Source organism: Peromyscus maniculatus, chromosome 23, assembly GCF_049852395.1.
Source record: "Peromyscus maniculatus bairdii isolate BWxNUB_F1_BW_parent chromosome 23, HU_Pman_BW_mat_3.1, whole genome shotgun sequence".
Lineage (NCBI taxonomy): Eukaryota > Metazoa > Chordata > Mammalia > Rodentia > Cricetidae > Peromyscus > Peromyscus maniculatus.
Genome location: NC_134874.1, coordinates 53,604,564 through 53,627,120, shown reverse-complemented (window position 1 = coordinate 53,627,120; position 22,557 = coordinate 53,604,564). Strand labels below are relative to the sequence as shown.

The following is a 22,557-nucleotide window of genomic DNA, read 5'->3' as shown; positions in this document are numbered from 1 at the left end:
ACACAAGCGCGGTTTTCATGTATGCTTAAGTGTGGACGAAACCTCAGTGACTTACGCTGATCTGGCCGTTGGGCGGTAGGCTCTGGGAAGGCAACACCCGTCTGTGTCCTGTCCTGCCCTAGATGGCAACCACTCGGGACAGTGATCATGGAGAGAATGAGTGAGCTTGAACACCTCATGGGAGGTGTGGAAACACTACCCGTTGTCTTCAAATTCTGCCGTCTCTAAAAATGCCCAACCCAGGCCAGCAGCAAAGACTGCATCGGATCTGCAGAGTCCCTGTTCAAAGTATTTGATGGCGTTACAAAACTAGTTCATGGTAGACTAAATTTCAGTACTTTTATTATTTTCCATGGGAGGGATTTATGTTCTCTGTCTGGGCCCGTTTGTATGATCTGAACTCGCTGCTTACTTGAACTCTATGCGTAGTCCAGTTTGTTGTGTTTTCATTTTGTGCAGCCCACGTATTGTGTAACGAACAGAGAAATCCTGTCTCTTTTCTCCAGTTGGACCGCTGAAGCAGGGCTCGGTGCTGCGGCCTTCCCTGGACGTGCAGAGCGGAGAACATGTGTCCACCTTGTGCTTTCATGCCAGAAAGGGCTGTGTATGTAGTTTGACGTGTTTCAGAGAAAAAGGAGGAACGAAAAGAGAGAAAGAAGGCAAGAAGGACATGGAGGGAGGGATGGAGAGGAAGGAAGGAGAAGGAAGGCAGGCCAGTCGTGGGGCGCAGTGTAGACCGTCATCTGTTGGTGGCTCAGCCTCCTCCCTCCCTGCTCAAGCAGACAGCACTTCTAGACCAGTTATGGGAAGATGGGCAATGACGTCAGCACGCCAGCTCAAAAGCAGCCCCGGGACCTGCAGTGAATGCGCATGGCGCAGAGAACCCCAGTCCACATCTGTCACAGCTGGGCCTGCGAAGATACACCTGCTTCCTTCCCAGGGACAGCAGGGCCTGGACACATGCTGCACTCCTGGGTTTCTAGGATACATGCAGGTGCCCGCTGAGGGGAGGATAATTGGAGTGGGCGGGAGGTCACCACAGAGTAACCTCAGTTACGGGTGGCACAGTTAAATTGTAGTGCGGTGAAGAGAGACCAGGGCCGAGCCGTTTATCTAACAGGAAACAATTTTAATTGAATCTTTTTAGTTGTCTGCCAATAAAACTGAAGCATAACTGCCTTTGTTCACTATTGTTAACACAAGGCAAACTAATGGCAATTACAAAGAAAATGTAAAACTTTGCTTACAGAAAACTGACTCCACAGTGTGGGGGATGTCCTGATGTCTCAGATCTGTTTTAATCTGGTGTAATAAGAAACACAGGTTGGGGATTTTAGCTCAGTGGTAGAGCGCTTGCCTAGCAAGCACAAGGCCCTGGGTTCGGTCCTCAGCTCTGAAAAAAAAAAAAAAAAGAAACACAGAAATGATTGTCTTTGAGAGAGATTTTGTATTACTCCCATTCTCTTAGAAGCTGAGCTTGACACATTTACCAGGGTTTCCACACACGGAAACACCAGGCCAGGCGGCAGAGGGAGGCGGGGAGGGTAGTGTGGGCAGGAACAGGAGAGGCAGGGTAGGAGGGTGGAAGCCCTAAATCATTTCAGCAGGCAGTCTGGAGAGGGACTGTGCCTTGGGGGCTCAGTACCCGGGCTTACAGTGGCCCCCAATATAAGTGCTCCTGAAGAAGTGGGGTGGTCTCTGATTAGTTATCAAGGCCCTGAGATGTCAGAACATCAGGCAACAGAAACTAAAACTCATAGTTAACACATGGGGGTTTTGATTTTAGTGGTTAACTAATGCATTAGTCCCAGAGATACAGAGAAAGCTCTCTATAAGAAGCAGAAACACCTACCTTGGGGTCTGGTGGATGTACTCATTCAGGAAACATTAATTATATCTGAGTCATCATGCCAGATGGTCCAGCCATGCTACTCGTGGTCCTTCATGGCCATGGTTGTCAGGTGTGCAGTGTTTATCCTGGGAAAGCTAGAAAGTGTGTCTTTGTGTAATGAAGATCCCCGTGGGTAAGCCATCAGAATGAAAAGGAGGCAAGACATGTAAGTCTGTTAAAAATCAACGAAGCATGAACTCACAGCTGTTGTGCTTGCCTGCACAAGACCCGAGAACATCAAGATGCTCAAAACTCCAGCATGGAGAGATTTGCCGTCGCTTGGTTCTGAGGGACGGAGAGTCACTGGGGGGCAGGGAGGTTGTAGTCACTGGTAGGTTGTCTGCACTCCGGTGGATGATTCCACCGCCACGTGCAGGTAAGTCCGTGTGCAGGTAAGTTTCTTCAGTGTTTTCCACTCGCAATGTCTTATCAGCCAAGCAACGTTTACTTGGTCCTGGGTGTCTTCGTTACTCTTCTACGGCTGTGAAGAGACACCACGACCAAGGCAACTCTTAACAAGAGGAACGTTTAATTGGCCTCTTACTCACAGGGTCAGAGGTCTGGTCCCTTACCGTTATGGGAGCATGGTGGCAGGCCTGGCACTGGAGCTGAGTGCCACATCCTGATGGGCAGGCTGAGAGAGAGACAGACAGACAGACAGAGACAGACAGAGACAGACAGAGAGACAGACAGAGAGAGACAGACAGAGAGAGAGAGGAGAGGGAGAGAATAAGTTTAGCAGGGCTTTTGAAACCTCAGAGTCCACCCCCAGTGACACACTTCCTCCAGCAAGGCCACGCCTCCTCATCCTTCTCATCCTTCTCAAACAGTGCCACTCCCTGGTGACTAAGCATTCGCATGTATGAGCCTGTGGGGGCCGTTCTCGTTCAAACCGCCACAGTAGACATATGAAATAGGTACGAAAATGAAGCATTTACTAATAATAAATAAGTTTATTTTAAAACCACTTTTGATGCACACATAATTGTACTATTTTTAAAGAGGACAGCAAACTTACATACTCATAGGGTGGATCCGCCAGTTTCTTTTGACATAAAGAATTAAATTGCGACTGAATATTAGGTACTACGGAGCACTGTGCAGCCTCAATGTTTTTCAGAGTTGGTCAGTATTTTGACTGGTCATCAGTACTGACAGTACTGCTTCTCATAAATACATAGTATAAAATGGTAGAAGTGTGTTAGGACCATTTTAGATATGGTTGGAAATTCTGTTTTAATCTTAGGTCAAAATTCTTTAATGATTTCCTTTATTTATTTAATTTTTTTATGAAGCTCAAGACAGCAACAGAGGCAGGCGATTTTAAAAAACAGTCATCCTAGGAGCCCAGTCCGAAGGCACACTAGTGGGAGAGGGGCTGGGTGGTGGTGATGGGAGGACACTATTCAAGTCTTTGTTTCCCATGACGAAACCATTTTGTTTCTCTAAGAACAAAAGGCCTCGCAGGTTCAGTGGGAACACCACATCTGACAATGTGCCGCTGTCTCAAACTGGAGTGGAGACGTTTCGGGCTTTGCCCGTTGGCAGGGGGTGATGGCATGTGCCATGCAGAGCATGTTGGATGTCCACTGACAGTATCCCAGTGAAGTCGCGTGATGATACAGTGCAGGCAAATGCTGCTGGAAACACCTCAGACCCACACAGGTTGGCTTTTAGATTCACTTTCGCTTGCTGTACGTTCAGTAGCCTTTTTCCTGTGGCTGACTTTTTCATGACTCACGGTTTAAGAAACTGGGTCCCGGGCAGTGATACAGCTATTGGTATTTATTAGTGTTTACCTCGGGTACCGTAAATCTTCTCTCGATGTGTGTACAGCAAAATGCTTGTAAGTCTATGCAAATCTACACCACTGTATTGAAGAGGCTTAAGCATCCATGGATTTTGGTATCCCTGAGGGTCCGGTCCCCTGTGGATACGGAGGGTGATGATATTGGGTGTTCGGGGAATAAAAGGGTCTGTGACTCACACTGATCTGGACTAGCCATCCCCTTGTACAGAGCGCGAGAGACAATCAATGTCTGTGGAAGGCTGTGTGGTTGGCATCACCCCAAGGGCTTTGCATTTCCTGTTTAGATCGTTGAATCCCCCTGTGTGATGTGGCCAGTCACTGCCTCTGTCTTACAGATCAGGGAACTGAAGAACAAGCAGGTTAGGTGTTTTCCCAAAGTCACCCTGACAGCCAGTGAGGGAGTCGGAGAAGGAGCCCAGCATAACCTAAGAGCTGTCCTTTCAGCATGAGGCAGTACTGCGCATGGGCCTCCCTGTCTGCTCTGTGGGTTCCTGGTTTCTCCCTGGCAGGTTAGTTCTACGCCTGTGCGGTCATTTGCCTCAGGTATCCAGTGCACCGGCGTGTCCGCTGCTCCTGCTGATTTGGGAATCGCTCTTGTGTAACGGTCTAGTGAGTGCTGAAGATGTTTCCTCTCATGGCTTCAGCCCTGTCCACTGTCAAGGCTAGCCACCTCTCGCCCTTCGGCTTCTCACACACACGCACAACTCCCGTGCCTACCTCCTCAAGTCCAACTTAGAACTCTTTTCCCCAGAACCCCATCTCTTCTCACATGAACAATTGGATGAGCGTGGGAGGCAGAGGGAAAACAGGGAGCTTTTAAGTGAAGGGGGCAGAGCTCTCTTCGTTCCCTGCAGGAGGCTGCGCCCACTCCTACAGTGGCAGAATTAAATCCCCCGAAGTAGAACAAGAGGAACACTTCCATTCGGGACTCGTGGGCCAAGACTAGGAGCTGTCATCTTTATGTGCCAGCCTTTGAATCCTAAACGTGTTTACTTCTTCAGTAGCAAGAAGACCAAATGTGGCTTCTAGTGTCTATTGAAGAGATAACTAAACAGTTTCTTTACTAACAGAGTCCACAGCTCCAAGGACCCAGCAGATCTTAAACATTCTTGCAGATATCCTGGAGCCGGTGAAGAAATCTTAAGGCACTTGGGAATTTTGAGAAATCAATTTTTACATTGCTCTTTAATTCTCAGAAGTCCCCAACCAGTAAGTGACTGCTAATCAATACGATTTCAAAATTTTTTTAAAATGAAATTTAATGCATTTTTAGGTATATGTGTGATGCCTGTATGGGTGCTTGGGGATGAGTGTGTGTGCCAAGTGCATGTAGAGACCCAAGGGTGGAGTCAGGAACATTCCTCAGTCACTCTTGACCTTATTTATTCATTGAGAAAGGATCTCTCGGTTGAGCCCAGAGCTTGCTGATATGATTAATCTAGCTTCTCGGCTTGCTCTGGGGTCCCATCTCCGCACTCCGCGGGCCTAGAACTACAGACTAGCCACACCCCCACCCCCACCCAGTCTTAACATGGGTTCAAGGGATCCAAACTCTGGCCTTCATTTTTTTTTTTTTTTTTAAGATTTTATTTATCATATATACAGTATTCTCCATACAGGAATGCCTACATGCCAGAAGGGGGCACCAGTTCTCATTATGGATGATTGTGAACCATCATGTGGTCGCTGGGAATTGAACTCAAGAACCTCTGGAAAAACAGGCAGCGCTCTTAACCGCTGAGCCATCTCTCCAGCCTCTGGCCTTCATTCTTGCCTAACAAGTGCAAGATAACAGGGTTATCTCTTCAGCTGTCAGTGCTAAAACATTTCTACAATGTTTTCTTATGTAAGGAACGTATGCTCAATGAAGAAACGTTTGAAGATCCAGGTAAATAAATAGGAGAAAGTAAAAACTATCCATATCTCTGTGAGTTCAAGGCCAGCCTGGTCTACAAAGTGAGTTCCAGGACAGAATCCAAAAGCTACACAGAGAAACCCAGTCTTGAAAAAACAAAACAAAACAAAACATCCATAAACCTACCTTCTACACATAATTGATTTTTGAGATTTTATTTCTTCCCATACTATTTTTCCAAATTTTGATATACTATTTACAAAAATAGATCCATTCAATATGTTCTTTTATAAGCTGCTTTTTTCCCCAGCAAAATTTATCCCAGATATCTTTCCACGATAGCAAATTATTACATAGATTATTTTAGGCAGACTGTCATCAGGCTGTCCTCCTTGTGTTTGAGACACTATACTGGCCACTCTGGGGCTGCAGAGATGGCCCAGTGATTAATTGTGCTTAGCGATCTTCCAGACGATCTGGGTTCATTTCCCAGCACCCACATGGTGGTTCACAGTCCTGGAACAAAGAGGCACTGTCACCTCTTCTGAGCTCTCTGGGCTCCTGTACACTTGTTGTACACACATACACTCAGGCATACCCACACACATACACTCAGGCATACCTACACACATACACTCAGGCATACCCACACACATACACTCAGGCATACCCACACACATACACTCAGGCATACCCACACACATACACTCAGGCATACCCACACACATACACTCAGGCATACCCACACACATACACTCAGGCATACCCACACACATACACTCAGGCATACCCACACACATACACTCAGGCATACTCACGTACACACACGTAAACTAAAATAATCATGAGAAGTATAAAAAATAAGTAATGATAAAAATAGTCACTCCTCAGTAACAAGGTAGGCCTGGATCCATCTTAACACCGACTGTTTTGTGTACCTCATGGAGTTTTCTAGTAGCACAAGCTTGGCGTCTGCCTAAGTGAGACCTCTGCACTGGGGTCTCCCCACTCCCCAGATCATAAGTCTCCCACTGTTTGTATGGACTCCATGGAGTCCCAGAGTTCCCAGTGGCTCTGACAGAGAAGTACAAATGGGCTTTTCCTGCTCAGTGTCTAATGATGGATGAATGTCGTGAGCTACACAGCCCTACCCACTGCCTCTTAAAACCAAGCCCATCTGCCATGTGCCATTAAGAAGGCCAGCACCCCACCCCCATCTTATAATTAACATTTCTAGAGCTGGCTCTTGAAGAGTGCTTCTCCTGGGAACAAAGTTACCAAAGGAAATCGAAGAAGCCCACGGATGGTACCCAAACTGCATGGCCATTTAAATCCCCCCTCAGTCTTGGGAACTGCTCACAAATGGACCAGTTCCAGCGTCTCCTCTATTGACTTTGCCCGGATTCAGAGTCTAATAAGCAACTAGGTAGCCAAACTTGGGTTGCCAAAGAGACGTTCAGAAGCAGCCTGTCCTCTGTGCCAGCTCAGTGTGATACCGATGAGACTTATTCCAGCTTGGTCCTCCTAGCTAGAGAGCAGCCCGTGAACAAATATATACATCGCTTTTGATACCCAGTTTCTCCAGAAGCAGATCTCAGCTCTTCAACCATATTCTAACTAATTAGTATTCTTTTGTTTTTAGGTGGGCAGGACTTTGTCGTTGTTGTTTTTGGTTTGGGGTTTGTTTGTTTTTCAAGGTAGGGTTTCTTGGTCTAACAGCCCTGGCTATCCTGGAATTTGCTTTGTAGACCAGGCTGGCCTCGAACTCACAGAGATCCACCCGTCTCTGCCTCCTGAGTGCTGGGATTAAAGGTGTGCACCACCGCCCAGCTTAACTTTGTTCTATCTGAGTCTGTCTCCACCTTGCCCCCAAACTCCTGCAAGATATAAATGTAATCTGTGCATGTGTATCCATCATCAATATAATCCACAACTGTACACATTTTACATGAACGAGTGCATATAAATGTAATCTGTGCATGTGTATCCATCATCAATATAATCCACAACTGTGCACATTTTAAATGAACGAGTGCATATAAATGTAATCTGTGCATGTGTATCCATCATCAATATAATCCACAACTGTACACATTTTAAATGAACGAGTGCCATCCTTCTCTAGCCACAAATAGTTTTCCTCTTTCAGTGCCCCATGGCTGAGCACGTTGAACTCACTAGCCACGGAATTCACTCTCCGTCCGGCATCCCTTTCTCCTGACCACCATGAGTACCATTTCCACCCTCTCTCTGTCCTTCCCCTCTGCCCCCAAAGTGAAGCCTAGGCCACCAGTTCTACTCTGCCAGCGTCTTGGCTCTGAAACTTTTCCCATTATGCATTTTTTTTCTCTCCTAGCGAGGACATGGATGCATCTGAAAAAGCAAAGTTTATCATATTTCCTGTGGCCATCACAACTGTTACGTTTCCCTGAGACTGCATAACTAACGTAAAAGATCTTTTTCCTTCAAGGATGATGTTAGTACGGCAAAGTGCTCTATGGCTAATTGGGTGGAAGCCATAAAGAAGGGTCACTGCCCTCTTACATCATGGATGCTGATCAGGGCCATTATGGTTGAGGTACCACAGAGCACTTGTCTCCTAACATGACTTCCCCATCTTGGCTTTCTAAGGGCCTGATTCCTCTGCAGAAGTGGCTATGGGCCCAGGGGAGTGCAGGAGTCTATTTAAATAAACCATCAATAACCATAAAAGCTTCCAGCGTGGATGCTCACCACCACTTACCGGCTAGTGCAAACTGGATGAGCAGCTGTCTCGGGTTTTAGTTTCTCCGGGGTGTTCGTTAAGCTGTCAGGGTATTTATCAGAAATGCCAGTGACGCACAAACGTGTTATCCTGTGTGCTTTTCCTTGATCTTTTAACTAACAGAAATGAGAGCCTCATCCTTTGTTATATTAGGTCCTTCAGTCCACACAGCAGTACTAGCTGTGTTGAGGAGAACTTGTAGGTGTGTTCATCCCTACTTAGCAGAAGACAGCCGGGGCGGTCATGGCCTCCTGAGCTGCCAGCTGGGGCTGTGCAATGCAAACGGCAGATCCGGAGGCAGCCGGAACAGGAGCCCTGCCTAGCGTCCACTCCCTTCTCACACCAGCGCAGCGCCTCGGCCCCGCAGTCCAGAGTGACGGCCAGTGCCAGCTGGACACCCTCCCTGACCAACATCTTGATTAGCGTCTCAAAGGACTCCAGAATGTGAGGAGCACAGCCCTACCCCTCCTTTCTCTTCAGTGTCTTTTGTGGATCTGATCAGATTTTACTCAGTTCTGGAGGAAGTTTGAGTGGCTGCCTGTCCCTCAGTCCCACAGCGGGGAAGGGACAGAAGGAAGGTGTAAACCCAGATCCTTTAGCTTCCTACCAACCATAGAGTGAATCCAAGAAATCGTGGATTTGAGGAAGACTTAGGCTGTCTGCTCCCGATGTGGGCTTAAGGTCAGGGAAAGAAACTAAGTTGCTTATGAATGGCCAAACCCACCTTGGTGAACAGCTCTTTATTGCTGTGGCTCAAGAGGATACATACACCCACTATGTTAGCTACAGCTCTGGAGAGTTCGTCCAGGTACACCTCAGTGTTCCAAAATCCAAAAGCACACCTTATAGGTGCAAAAATTTAGACTCCTGTGTTCTCTTGGATCCTGGGTGAGATCCACATTCATTTCATTTTTATTCAGGCTGTGGGTTCCATATGAGTATTGTCATTGGGTGATTGAACAACAAATAAATACAATAAAGCCTCCATTTTAAAAAAAAGAATGAGTCTCAGGACTGGAGAGACGGCTCAGCAGTCAAGACACTTCCTGCTCTTCTGTAGGATAGGAGTTGGGTTCCCAGCACCCACATGGCAGTTCACAACTGCCCGTAACTCTAGCTCCAGGGGGATCTAATGCCCTCTTCTGGCCTCCAAGGCCACCTGCACACACACATGGCAGGCACACACACACACACACACACACACACACACACACACACGGCACACACTCACACAGACATGCATACACATACATCTACATAAAAATAGAATAATGGACCTTTTTAAGTGGCTTGTCTAAAATAGTGTATATCAAAATCAAATAGAGTCTTGAGCAAGCCCATTTTCCATCCAGTTAGGTCGTGAGAGCCTGAGTGCTGTCCTTTAGTGGTCCACACGCCACCAGTGAAGAACTGAGCCAATACTGTGTTCCAGGAAAGGGGAAGAAAAGCAAACAGTGTTCAGTTTGGAGATTATTTTATTCATCTTAAAGTCAGCGCTATAGAGAAGGCTCTATCTTAAGAGGGGGATCCTTGGTAATTTAGTTTCCCGTTGGTGTTCATTGACTGAATTCTGCTGAGCTTTTGAGTTCTTGGATCCACTCATTAGTCGTCTTTTTTTCAAGACAGGGTTTCTCTGTGTAACAGTCCTGGCTATTACTTGCTGGAACTTGCTTTGTAGACCAGGCTGGCCTCCAACTCACTGAGATCCACCTGCCTCTGCCTCCCGAGGCTGGGATTAAAGATGTGTGCCACCACCGCCCTGGCCTACTCATGCATGAGTCTTATATGTGAACTTGAGTGAAGTTTCTGGACTTTTGCATTTGCTTGTCTGAGGCTCTGCGAAGAGAGCTCTATTTTACTCGAATACACATTGTCCTGATTTGGTTCTTCTGCTGTGAGAAGACACTGGCCAAAAGAAAATTGGGGATGGGATGGTGTCTTAGTTAGGGTTTCTATCGCTGTGAAGAGACACCATAACCATGACAACTCTTATAAAGGAAAACATTCAATTGTGGGTGGCTTACAGTTTCAGAGGTTTAGTCCGTTATCATTATGGCGGAACATGGTACTGTGTAGCCAGATGTGGTGCTGGAGAAGGAGCTGAGAGTTCTCTATCTTGATTCACAGGCAGCAGAGACTGTGTGTCACACTGGATGTAGCTTGTTCAATATATGACCTCAAAGCCTGCCTGCACAGTGACACACTTTCTCCCACGAGGCCACACCTACTCTAAGAAGGCCATACCTACTAATAGTGCCACTCCCAGGGGGCCAAGCATTCATACAGGCACGCGAGTCTATGGGGGCCATACTACGCAAACCTCCACAGGTGGGAAAGGGTTATTTTAGCTTACAGATTATAGTCCATCACCCGGAGAAACCAAGGCAGGAACTGAAGCAGAGGCCATGGAGCAGGTAATCGAGAGTGTTGAAGCATTCACATCATTACTCAGATAATCATGCGATTTTCATGCACAGAGAGGGTTTTGAATATATATGAAGTCAGGTGTATGTCAGGTATAAAGTACTGGCCATGAATTAAACTACTCGAGGCTTGGTGCATGTATGAACCCCTGAGGAAGTCGTCTTTCCTGATACACGCTAACAATGGAATGAGTCGTCACCTCTTTGCAATTGATTAATTCTTTGATGGAACAAGAACAGTCTGTCCATAGTTGATCACACCTCTCGTAGTGTGTATTCCGTCGTCTGCTCTTTCAGTATCGTGAGGAGACGCGTTTTAGCCTGTGAGGAACTAAACATCTGTGGCTTGCTCAGTTAAAACTCCGGTGCGGGTGTGCAGCCTTGGCTTAGGTAGTGTGAGGACTTGCTGTTTCATTAAAGCGTTTCAACCGGGTGATGCGGTGTGCTTGTGACATCACTGAATGTTTGCCCCACTTTCCGGTTCTCCAGCAGAAATGCCCAGTCTTCCTTCGCCTTTTTCCCCCACCCTGCTGGTCACCTGGAGACAGGACAGTTGTTGGATAAAACCGCTTGCTCAGCAGACTTAAACCAGGTGATTTAGGTAAACCTGGATCGTTCCGGACTAGGGAGATGGAGTTGCTTTTTTTTAGAACTCAAAGTGTTCTCAGGATAATTACAAGCCAGTCTTTCCCATTTTAGGTTTGTTTACGGTGCCCAGTTCTGTGTTCCTATTAAGCTCCGTCTATTTTGTCCCACAGGAGCGTATGTGGTCATGCCAAATGTCTTCTCCGCCTCCCTCACCTATCAGTGAAGCTGCCCTGGGATTTACAGTATAGAATCTCTTCCCAGGCTGGCCAGTGCTGGCGTTCACCTTTAATCTCAATGCTCAGGAGGCAGAGGCCGGGGAATCTCTGAGTTCAAGGCCAGCCTCGTCTACAGATTGAGTTCCAGGACAGCCAGGGCTGTCTCGAAAAACAAAAACAACAAAAACAAAAGCAAAACATCTCTCCCCAGTTGGACTCAACTTTGAGAGCGGTGAGGGAAGGCTGTCTCTCTGCTTCCTGGCCACCAGGGCAAGCGTTTGTTTGGAGGCAGAGTTCAATGCAGCAGATCGGTCAGTGCGGGGCATCGCAGACACCTTGAGATTAGTTCCTGGGGACCCACTCTTCTCCAGAGTTCTGGGTCAGACCCATTTCTGTTGTTGTGAGGAAACACCATGACCAAAAGGAACATCCCAGGCTCACTGGGCCAGGAGTGGCACTGCTCACCGTGAACTGGGTCTTCCCACACCCGTCATTCATCAAGAAAATGCGCCCACAGACTTGCCTGCATGCCAATAGGATGGAGGCATTTCCTTCACTGAGGTTTCCTCCACCCAGATGACTCCAGCTTGTGTCCCAGTAACAAAAAAAAAAGAAGTGTGGGGTGAGGAGGCCAGCAATGGGGGCAGAAGAACCTGAACAGACAATTCCTGTGCTCGGTCACTAATCTCATCCCCAGCTCCTGACCGAAACCTGGCACGTGTGGGCGGTTTTGTTTGGTCATTTACAAAACAGAGGTTACTATGCCTGCTTCATAGGCTTTTTGTAAAGGGCAAAGAGAGTGTGTGGACAGTGCTCTGTGTAGATAGACGAGCCGTTGAGATGCCGTGAAAAGTCGAGGCCAGAGCGAGAGCTGTGTGCATCCCTGGGTACCACTCTTGATAGTCAGGAAAATGTATCCACTTAGACAATGCCACTGCGTCATCCCATATCATCACATGTGAGTTAACTATAATGTTTAAATGAGACCTGCAGGGAGGATGGTGTCAGAGAATGATGTCCGGGGTGCTCATGTGTGTAAGTGACATCTTAATGAGCCTGGCAATTACCCCAGGAAGATTCTCTAATCAGCGAGGCTATGCTGACTTACCGGCACCGGGCCACGTATTGTGTTTCTGCATTTCTAATGTGACTACCTGGAAACCCAAATCATTAAGGGTAAAGGCATCATGTTTTGTATCTTGATAGGGAACAAAAGACCAATGATATTTCCCTTCAGAAAATGATCCAACTCAACTTCACTCAGGAAACAATTTCTTCTCACTCATTTTACATTTCAACCTCAAACAGCTCCACTGTGGCTCTATAATTAGAAACATAATGTTTGAATCCAGAAGCTAGGGAAAATGTCAGGCTCACTTTCTGCTCCCCCCACATGGGCTATGCTTATTGGGTTTGTTATCTTTTCTTGCTCAATGAAGAAAATTTATTAAGTTAGAAAAAAAAACCTGAATAGTTCACAGAATTTATCATTTGGGGATACATTAGACTTTCATCCGAGTTCATCATGTTTGGGAAAAGAAGACACAGAAAATTTTTCCTGTGGTATTTCCAGAATGACATTTTTAATCCACAGAAGTGTGTTGTACGTGAGCCCACGTGACCAGTAAATCCTTCTCCCGGGAGTGACGATAAGGATGACAGTGAGATCGGGCGTGCCTGCAGGATGTGCCCCAGGACACTGCGACCTGAGGCATGCAAAGCACCTGTGCTGTTGGTGCTGCTTAGCTGTGACCGGCAGCCTCTCCACAGGGACAGCCGGCTGCTGACAAATACCTACTGTTTACTAGAGCTAATCTGTGCGCCCACAGCTTAGTGATTTCACTTCCAAATAACCTGCTTGCTTGCTTGCTTGTTTGTTTTAAAGATTTCTTTGGAGGTGGGGAGGGCAGTGCCCATGGAGACCATCAGACATCCTGGAAGTGGAATTCCAGGTGATGGTAAACCTCTCAATGTGGCTTCTTGGGAACGAGGCCCGGGGGCCTGGGGAAGAGCAGCAAGCGTTCTTCACCACTGGGCCATTTTGAGGGCCTCTTTTCCAGATAATCTTTATTAGGTGTGTTCCCACAAGCAGACTCTGGTTTTGTGGGAATATCCCAGTCCTGGGGCAACTACCTTCAAAGATAACCTTCACGCTGTATGGTGATTCAAGACGAGTATGAGTTCCTTTGGGCCTCGAGGCCTCGCGCTCTTAGAACATGCGCTGATCACTCACTCCTCCACAAACACAGAGCTCCTCACATTGCGGGCCATAACTCCATATGGGGGGGGGGCGGTCCCAGAACTGAATGTGCAGGCTGCAAAAGATTTGCCAACAGTAAAAGGTTTCTGAATATACGATGGCCAACATTCAATTCAAACCCAAATACAGAGTGCGTCATCTGATGCTTTGGGCATGCTGGCTTGTGTTGACATCACCGCAGCCCAGGTTCTGAGCACAATGTGGGCACTTGGTCCTGACTGCGTCATCATGGCACACAGTACCAATAAACACTGCCTGGAATACCTCAACTTGGATTTGAAGCCATTCTGTGTTATGAATCGTGTGTTCTTACAGCATGTGCAAAGATTTCGGCCCTCATAGAAACAGGGGTTTCATTACTTCAGGTGAGGACTTTTAAATTTTCCTTTCTGCCAATCAGAATGTAGATATCAGATTAGTATGACTTTGTATTATGCTGTGCCAGATGCACAAGCAAACTCTTCTCCTTCATGGGCCAATTTGCTTTCACATTTAAAAAAAAAAAAAAAACGATCAAGTTCCATGTGTACCAAAGGATTATTTGAAAATTAATTTCTTCATGATTTATCATCAGCAAAAGGCCATCCAATGCAGGAGGCTCTCCTGCTTCACGGGCTGTCACTTTGTGTTCTGTGTCTTTGGCAAGAGTGTACCTTTAACTGATGCCGGGAACCTGGGTTTTTGCTTAAATTCAGCTTTTCTTTTCTGAAGTGCTTTTCAGTGGAGACAGTAACCTCACACGCCGAATCCAGTGTAAACAGGAAATTTGACAGTGGTTACCAGACCAAGAACAAACTTTGCAAAGCCAAGTTTTTAATGAGTAACTTGCAAAGTCATTAGTCAGGAGGCCATTGTTCCTAGAAAACAGGGTAAGTGCGCCCTATACTACTTGGGTGCTTCTCTGGCTGGTAGTCTGCCAGCCTGGTCAGTGCCTCTGAGTAACCTGCCACTTCCAGAATCAGAAAAAATTATGAGCTCCAGAGTCCATGTTTTCATTCTTTTTAAAATGTTATTATTTATTTATTTACTTTATGTATGTAGGTGGTTTTGCCTGCGTGTCTGTGCACCACATGTGTGCAGTGCCCATAGAGGCCAGAGGAGGGCGTCAGACCCTCTGGAACTGGGGTTACGGATGATTGTGAGCTGCCATGTGGGAGCTGAATAGAACCCAGGTCCTCTGGAAGAGCAGCCAGCGCTCTTAACCATTCTCCAAACCCCACGTTTCATTCTTGAGACTCTTCAGAGCTAACTCACCAGTGGATCAGAAAATTAGTTTTGTGAGTCAAGGTCAGCGAAAACAATTAAGAAGACTAAACTAAGCCGGGCGTGGTGGCGCACGCCTTTAATCCCAGCACTCGGGAGGCAGAGCCAGGCGGATCTTTGTGAGTTCGAGGCCAGCCTGGGCTACCAAGTGAGCTCCAGGAAAGGCGCAAAGCTACGCAGAGAAACCCTGTCTCGAAAAAACCAAAAAAAAAAAAAAAAAAAAAAGAAGAAGACTAAACTAGAAATATGAGGTGTTTGCTGTGTCAATTAGTCTGCAAAAACAAGTTTTCATATGTAGAGAGTGGCATAATGAAAGCTATCACTTTGTATGCCAGCATAACAAAATTAATTTTAAAAGTATCTTTTTATACACACACACGCACAGTGCCCATAGGGGTAGAGGTTGTAATGGTTGCAGTTGTTATCTACTGTGGGTCTTGTTCAAAGACAGTTAGACCAGGGAAAGGTGGCTCAGTTGGTAAAAGGCTTGCCCCCATCAAGCGTGAGGTCATGGGTTCAATCCCCAGGACTCACATCAAGTGGCCAGTAGGCATGGGGTCTTGTGTTGTGTGTAGCCCCAGGCTGGGGAGGCAGGAACAGAAGATTCCTGGGCCTTGGTGGCCATGCTCAATTGCTCTCTCTGTCTCTGTGTGTGTGTGTACGTGTGTATGTGTGTCTCTGCTTCTGTCTGTGTCTGTCTGTCTGTCTGTCTCTCTCTCTCTCTCTCTCTCTCTCTCTCTTTCTCTCTCTCTCACACACACACACACACACACACACACACACACACACTCTTACATATCTCCATACATGCACCAAATACTAATTTTGGAACTGTTACTTTGTTACATTCTGTGAAGTCTGTTAAAGATATTAATAGTATTTCTCCAACTACATTTTAGAAATAAGCGATGTATAGGATGGGCTTGTTTCTTTATTGGAAATGCCTTATAAAGAAATTCTCCTAGGGGACTAGGGAATGGACTTATGATTACTATATTCAGACAAAATTAATTAGTGCACTTACATCATCCTAAAAAAACATGTCACCAAGCATAAAATGTTAGATAGTTATACTATTACAAGTATCCTGAAATATTTTAAAACTATACCTGTAACTACATTTTCATTGGCACTGCTAAAATATATGAAAGTCTATCATGACAACAAAAATATTTTTAGATATTTAAGCATTTTAAATAGTATTTCAAAACTAAGAGTCTTAATTAACAAAAACAAATAATTACGGAGCTAGAGAGACGGCTCATTGGTTAAGAGCACTGGCTGTTCTTGCAGAGGACCTGGGTTCAGTTCCCAGCACCCATGTCGGGCGCCTTACAACCCCCCTCCCCCCGTAACTCCAGCTCCAGAGGATCTGGTGCCCTTTTCTCGTCTCCTCAGGCAACTACACTCACATGCACATACCCACACAGACAGACAGACAGACAGACAGACAGACACATAATTAAAAACAAAATTACACCTTAAATTCCTTGACAGGCGGTTGGAAAACGGTACGAGGGGAAGCATCGATTTGGTGGTGGAGGAGGGAGTGTGCCGGGATGGGCTGTGGGTAACATGAGCTTGTCTAGTTCCATACTGTTCAAGCAGTCCAGCAAACTCCAGTCCAGGTGATGACAGCCATTCTACACGGTGGCCTCAGTGGACTTGTGGAAGGGCCGGCATGACAGAGATCTGGCTGCTTATACAAGACCCCGTTGGCAGCGGGAACTCTCAGTACTGACCTAGATGCCTGTCAGTCCTCCACCTCCAGTTAATAAGCCTGACAGTCGGAGATAGAAAGCGGAATTCCTGCTTTAGTTGGCAAGCATCCTCTTGACTCCTTACTCCAGCACTCGGGCCATGCATCAGCGAGTTTCAGATCCAACTGGTTGCATGGCACAAATCCTCTGAAGTTCACCTTGCCCATGAATGTGGACGTCCTGGACTGTTCTGATTTCCCAATCATTCATCACAATGTGTATTTGCTAATAACGGTAGTCTTTAAACATGGAGGCTATTTATTGAAGCCAATTGCTGGGATTCCAGGAAGCCTTTCAGGGGAATGGTACAATCCTCATTTCTTAATTTCTTGGAAAACCCAAGCTATGGGAATGTGAGCATGAGCCACTCAGGAAGCTATGGAAATATGTTGGTTCCAAATGTCAGGCACACACACGTAGAATCACAGTCATGTTTCCAAACAAATGGTCAGTTGTTCTTGGGGTGAGATGTGGCTAGAGACTTCCTGTTAGCTGGGAGAACCTGCTGCAAAGTGAGATGTAGTATCTGAGACTGTATTACCCACTGAGATGGAGTGGCAGGAGACTAGACCAGGAAGCTGATATCTAGCTCCTTGTTCAGAACCCAACTGAACCGAGGTCACGTTTCAGCCACCGGCACACACCTATAGTGACATCCTTTCTGTTCTATGGGGAAGTGGAGATCTTAGATTTCCTACTAAGTGTCCTAAGCTTGGGAATGTTTCCCAGAATGTTTATAGTCCTTCTGTTTTATTTTTTTTTTTTCTCTTCGGAGTTAGAGATTGAACCCCGGGCCTTGAGCATGCTGTGCAAGCAATCCACCATTGACCTACATTGTCAGCCCTTTGCATTTGCAGAGGGTCTCACCACGTAGCCCGGGCTGGCCTCGGACTGTGACCCTCCTGCTTCTGAATTCTTAGGGCTGGGCTTACAGGTGTAGGCTACCGTGTCCAGCTGAGATCATGTTTTTCTCACATAAAATGTGCCAAAGCAAGCAAGTGCTAGATGGACCGCTACCCAAATCGTCCTGTGAAGCAAAAATAGCATGTGCCGCAGAATGGGAACAGCGGGAAGATTAGAGACAGAAACTTTGGGATGACTTTGAGTCAAAAGAGAAATGAATCCAGAGGGAAAGATAAATGTAAAACTTTGAAAATAAAAGTGAGGAGGGTGCCAGGCGGTAGTGGCGCATGCCTTTAATCCCAGCACTCAAGATGCTGAGGCAGGTGGATCTCTGTGAGTTCAAAGGCCAGCCTGGTCTACAGAGTGAGTTCCAGCATAGTCAAACTACACGGAGAAACCCTATCTCAGGGAGGGAAAAAAAAAACAAGGAGGTCAACAGGATGCAAACAGGAAACACCATGACACAGAATTCGAGCGAGAGATTGGAGGGGAGTTGCATTCATCAGGTGATGGAGACACATGAGGAGGCTGGGCTACCCCCTCTGGGAAACAGGAGCCAGTCCAGCAAGATCTGTTGAAGGGGAAGAGGGCCAGCCTCACGGAGAAAACCAAATCCATTTAATTGTGCTCAGAAGTGACAGTTCCAGGTTGGACCCAAGAAACCGAGGTGACTGAGTCAGCCCAGAAGACTGTGTATAAAATACTATAAAGAAAAGCTGCTGTGTTGAGACTTCTAAGTTCTCATTAGCAGTGTGAATCTGGCTACTTTGGGGCAGGAAATAAGAAAAATAAAATAAAATACGATAGAGAAATGGGCAGCCTACATTCTCAGATTCCATCCTGGCTAGAAGTCCCTTCTGGCAGGTGGTAGATGTGCAAAGAGTAAGGAAATGTGTACGTGGCTCAGGAGGTGGCATGAAACAAAAAAATACTGACAAGGGGGCTGGAGAGATGACTCGGTAGTTAAGAACACTTGTGACTGGACTTGCAGAGGACCCAGGTTCAGTTTCCAGCACCCACATAGCAGCTCACAGCTGTCTATAACTGCAGTGCCAGAGGATCTGATGCCCTCTTCTGGCCTCTGTGGGAACTGCACACTCATAGTGCGCAAGCACACAGCCATACATACATTCAGGCAAAACACCTATACACAGCATAAAAATAAATGAAAAAAAAATTTTTTTAAAAGCTTTCAAAGATGAGGGCCTTGATAATTTGAACTAGGACTAGAGAGGGTGAAAATGCCTATTGAGATGAGAAAGTTCATAGAACACGACAACTTTTGGATACTAGAATGTCTGGGTGTCGAGGCTGGCCTCTGGACCACCTTATACTTCCTGCCTGGCTCTGGTCTTGATGAGAGAGTGGCCAGATGATGTGTATCTGTGTTCTCGCCTGTGAAACAAAGGGATCAATGAAGCCTGAGATCCTGGCTATGATTAAAAGTCTCTGTAAGGACATGAGGACTAGAAGCATGCAAAGTGAACTCGGTGCCAGGGTAAGTTCAGAGTGGATTTGCCCATAGGAAGTAAGAATCCATTTCCTGTCATTTGGGGCTAGCCACATCATGTCACCTCTGATCTAGGTTCACAAAGGACGAGTGTCTCCTCTTCTAGACCTTCCTGTAGAACCCCCTTATCTGCATGAGACCTCTCTTCCAGCTTGAGAAACAAGAGGCACATTCAGGTGTGCTGGTCATCGTACGCAGATTTCTGTATGCAGATTTCTGTCCACTTTAAGTCTGTCAGAGCTGTTCCCAGGTGCTGGGAGCCTCTGGGTGTGTGTGTGTGTGTGTGTGTGTGTGTGTGTGTGTGTGTGTGTGTCACTTTTTAAGAATATATTCACCCAACGTTTAAATATTGTGCAGTACGTCATTTTGCTTTGGATGGTCCATAATCCAAAGTGGCTTGGAAGGTACCATGTAGCCCAGGCTAGCCTCAGACTGGTAGCAATCCACCTGCCTCAGCCTCCCAAGCTGGGATAACAGGCACAAGCCACAAAGTCCAGGCCTAGTTACCTTTATTCTTTATCAAAGGTGAAGCGGGGATCAAACGTTGCTCTTTTCAGGTAACCGCATAGCAGTGTGGGCAGGAAAGTGGAGGGTGGGGGAGGGGCAGTGCAGTCCCACCCCCTAACCATGGCACTGCACTGACTTTGTGTCCCCAGGGTGCTAGGGCAGAGCTAAGGAATCGGAAGGCTGGAGCCTTAGCTCATCTTTTATGGCTTCCTGAAGAATAGTGGGTTGCTTGAGAGTTGTTCTAGAGCCTTCAATAAAAAATTCCGCTCAGTGAGACCCAGGCTCTGTGGCCAGAAGGGCAAAACCAAGAGAGTGGACGGGAGTCAGGTGACAGGGCTGAGCAGCCTCACAGGAAAGTCCTGCTGAGTCTTAGACAACAATCTTGGTCAGGTTACATTTGAATTGCTGATGAGCTACTCGGAGAAGGGAACTCGGAGATCACAGGAAGAGATTCCACCGGATGAAGAGACCTGGGCGGTGAGCAGGCTTGGGGACCAGCCGATGCCAGAACTTACCGAGAGCCGATCACTAAGAAGGCAGATTGTAGGCCAACAAGTGAAATCCAGTATTTCTCAAAAATTAACACCAGCAAGACCAGCAGGCTTAAGGGCTATGTCTACATCAAACTCCCAAGTGAAGTCAGAGGGTCTGGAGTATCTTTTGGCGCTCACAGAAATTCTGCAACCTGGAGTTACCCAAGAAATTTTTGAAGCGCGTGCTCCGTCTGCATTCCAGGTAGGAGAGTCTGTCAGCGCCTTGTGGGATAGCCCACCTCAGGGCAGCTGGGTTCCTTTGGGATCTGAAACGCGAGCCCTCTGATGGCATTGGGATGTAAGCGGCTTGCCCTTAGCATGCAGCTGGGCACGACTGGGAAACTCCGGGGTGGGCCATGCCACTGAAAACGGTTCCGGGACAGATACTTGACCGTCTTTCAAATCCACTCCTTGTTTAGTGAGGATGAAAAGGACAACAGAGGCAGTCAGCACTGTGTGCCAGGAGCTAAATGCTAACAGAACAGAGAGCGAGGGAAAACTCTCAGTTGAAAATTCCGTGAAATACAGGGAAGAAAATGGCAGTTAACATAGAAAACATCTCGGGTCTCTGTTAGGGAAGTGGGCGAGACTATTAGCAGAAATAACCATGGGAGTCGGAAGAGTTGGTTTTTTTTCCAGAGCTGAGGACTGAACCCAGGGCCTTGCAAGTGCTCTATGACTGAGCTAAATCCCCAATCCTGAGAAGAGATTTTTATGACAATTAGTTTGAGAAACTGACATTCTTAATTGATGTTTCAGAAGCTCAAAAAATATTGTCTGTGCGCTAACCTTCCTGTTTAATTATGTGCCGTCTTCAGAGTTATGTCAGGGTGATAAGATTCTGCAACATCCGCTCCCTTTCTCCACTTAAATAGCATAAGGATGGGGCAAGGGTGCATTACATGATGGATAAAGGGTGACCTTGAGACTCCTAGACCCCTGTGAGATTCTTAGCCTGAGTGGCTCTCAGCTCACACCTGTCCATAACAACCGTTCCCGGGGCCCAACACCCTCACACAGACATACATGCAGGCAAAACACCAATGCATGTAAAATAAATAAATAAATAAATAAATAAATAAATAAATAAATAAATAAATAAGTGTTTAAAGGTCTTGGTATGTGGCTCAGTGATAGAATACACAAGTCCCTACCTAGATTATCTTAAATATCTAAAAAACATACTAAGTGCCAGTCAGCTGCATCTTTCCTTATCCATGGCTTTTTTATTTTTAATGTGCACTGGTATTTTGTTTTGCCTGTGGAAGGGTGTTGGGTCTCCTGGCACTGTAGTTAAGGACAGTTGTGAGCTGTCATGAGGGTGCTGGGAATTGAACCCAGGTCCTCTGGAAGAGCAGCCAGTGCTCTTAACCACTGAGCCATCTCTCCAGTCTCCCCCAATCCTTAGGTTTTAAATGAGTTTATAACAGTCCTCCCTCTCTCTTTTCCTCTACACACACATTGCTGAGTGAGTTTAACATTTTCATCTGTTAATCGCATATTAAGAAATTCTGTGCGCTAGCAAAATGGAAGTTCATTTGAAATTTTAACTCTGAGCTAGACTCATTTTCCCCCCTGCTGATACAGACAAATCTACAGGGACCCTCTGTGGCCAGTCAGATGGAGAAATCTATTTTAGGAAGCAGCTTGACTATTTTTAAATAGTTTGCACTTGTTTCTGAATCAGAGGCTTGAATCTTGATCTATTGTTTGGAGGAGTAAGCACAAATCTGAACCTCAAGTGAAATGTCAACAAATGCCCCTCACGTCCCATGTTTAAAATCCTGTGGTGATATACAGCAGCTAAGACACATTTCTCTGATACGAGCCATTTGTCTTAAGCATGGCGGTGTGGTAAATGCTTTCTCTTGTATCTCAGATGTTTAAGACGCATCTAGAATCCCTCCGATAACTTGTGCTGCCGTCTTTATCTGTGCTAAATAACGTGTGGCTAAGGGGAAGATACGGTTTGCCGAGAACAATGTCTCTAATCATGGCCAGAACTGACAGCTGCACATAGATCTACAAATATACCCAGGCCTTTAGCTTAAGTGCGGTTTGATTGACTGCAGATTAAATAACATATGGAATTGAGACACAGGAGAAACCTGACGCTAAGTTAGATAACAAGACCTAGCCTTACGGTGGGAGAGGAATCTGGGACCTCCATGTAATAGCGAGCCCTGAAACTTAATGCCCCCCTCCCCACTGACCCCCCCACCACTGCCTGTGAGGAATCCTCACCATGGGCATGCATGCATAGTGTTTAAACATC

General features: G+C 46.4%; 1 protein-coding gene across 4 annotated transcripts in view; it reads left to right on the top strand.

Moving 5' to 3' along the window:
• The window catches only part of Fry (FRY microtubule binding protein), a 394,509-nt gene that overhangs the window by 4,944 nt on the left and 367,008 nt on the right, over positions 1–22,557 (top strand). The window contains exon 1 of one of the 4 annotated variants that reach the window (XM_076560826.1): positions 19,891–20,484. The exons of the other annotated variants lie outside the window; for them this stretch is intronic. The gene's annotated coding sequence lies outside the window, so the exon portion shown is untranslated. Of the gene's footprint in view, positions 1–19,890; positions 20,485–22,557 lie in introns of those variants that run through there. 4 annotated transcript variants of the gene reach the window in all.